Here is a 1,995-nt window from a genome sequence, read left to right on the forward strand (position 1 = left end):
AGTGCTGTGCTTTAACCTGCGGTGACACCAGTGAGGGCCCTTTCCTACTGTTTATTTACGATAACATGGCACAATTATTTTGTAAAAATTAAAAGCAATAATTTATTTTAAAATGTATAAGGAGCACTGTTGGCATAGGTATTTATCTTGTATCTAATAGGAATGCTGCTTGATTTTCCTAGCTTCACATAGATTACTTGAAAACTGTCAAAGAAAGCAGCACGCATGGCCATCACTGAAAAACTTTTCTCATTTCAGTGTAATAACATTTCCACAACTGATGACTAATCTGTCACTTTCAAACAAGGTAGTAATGTCAGACATAAGATTACAGCATCCTGGTTGTAACAACTCCTGACTACCAAGAACCCCTGCTTACATGAAGACAGAGAAGAGAAGAGAAGAGAAGAGAAGAGAATCTCTAGTCATTCCCTTTGCCTGCAGAAATGAAAGTGAGATCTTAGTGTTTGTGGAGTCAGTCTCTGCAATTCTTACATATTAGGACAAGAAGACAGAAGAAATAGAACAATATGTCCTACATTTAAAAGCAAAGCACCCAAAGAAGGATGTACACTAATCACTACTGCTGCTGATTGATGTTCAACAAATCACACTATCTCCATGCTATACTTTCATTTCTTCCTCAATGTGTCTTCTTTTCCCTGCTAGACATATACAGGAGCAAGGCAAAAAGGCTTACAGAACAAAATCTGAAGGTTAATTGAAACATTTATGCATAAGTTAAGGAAATCCTTTACCCATGTTATTCCAAATTATATAGATGTTTATTTCCTGTTTTATTCAATGATTCATAATGTAGTCTCTTATTTGTCCCTCTTGATAGCATCACTCATAAATAATACAAGCGGTTCAACATAATTATGCAAATCAGAACTGACTGTACTAGTTTTTTCTATCTCCTATGGGAGTTATTTCTACTGTGAGGAATATGTGTCTGTACTGATTCTATCTTCTGTGGAGCTCAGTGAGGGAAAGAGAGACAAAACTAAAATTCAAAACCTCTGCCAGTTCCATGGGACTCCAAGTGGGGTCCAGAGTGAGTGACTCTTTGCACGTCTGTGAACATCTGTGACTTTTTCGACTAAGACGACAATGATGGTGGGAAATTAAGATCAGGGAGATTTAGAAGTCTAAAGACAATAACATGGCAAAAGTCTGGCATCCATAGAGGAACGTGGTCAGAGAGAAATTCCCAGGAGTGCACTGGTCTAAGGATTTATTGGAATTTGAATGTCCAACATCCAATTCTAAGCTGTTGGTATTTCGACAATTTCCACCTCTCAACCAATACCAACGCTCCCACCACATAACGTCACTGCTCAAAGCATCAGCCAGTTCTGCTACACACAAATGTTTGTGGGACAGTGTGAGAAAAATCAATACAAAGAATTGTCTTTGAACCCAGGTTGGTAGGAGTAAATGGAAGAATAGTCACAGGACATGATAGGTGAATGAGTGTGTTAAATGATCATAGAAATGGAGACCAGAAAACTCACAGGAATCTTGGTGTGATCCGTGTAAGTTTCAGACAAAAGATGGGCAATGGACGTGAGCTATTTTTATATAAATCTCCAGAGAAAAGTAATTTAACCAATATATGTATACACACACATATATTCATGTGTGTATTTAGCCAGTGATACAATTTCAATACTATAATGGTCATATTATCAATACTTTTCATAATGTGCTATCTAGGACAACATTTGTAAAACTGTAGACAGGTTTTTAGGTCACACTAAAGAGCCCCAGGTATTTAAATAGAAGTATTTCATTAATCATACAGTCTTCTCTCTGTGGCTTTTGTTAAACTTCTTACCTTATGGGCAACATTGCTTCGCCATTAAATTTCCCCACTAGGTTTAGAATTCTCATTTAATTCCTCCTTGATAACCATGAAAAAATTCTCAGGGTGGCAAAATACATTTATAAAGCACACATGTATCATCCTGCTATACTAAAGATACTGAGAAT

General features: G+C 36.8%; 1 protein-coding gene across 1 annotated transcript in view; it reads right to left on the bottom strand.

The window, feature by feature from the left end:
- Positions 1–1,995, bottom strand: part of MAOB (monoamine oxidase B) — a 97,731-nt gene that overhangs the window by 54,511 nt on the left and 41,225 nt on the right. The gene's annotated exons all lie outside the window — the stretch shown is intronic.

This window comes from Condylura cristata, unplaced genomic scaffold (genome assembly GCF_000260355.1).
Source record: "Condylura cristata isolate star-nosed mole 26May11 unplaced genomic scaffold, ConCri1.0 scaffold00027, whole genome shotgun sequence".
In the NCBI taxonomy this organism is placed as follows: domain Eukaryota; kingdom Metazoa; phylum Chordata; class Mammalia; order Eulipotyphla; family Talpidae; genus Condylura; species Condylura cristata.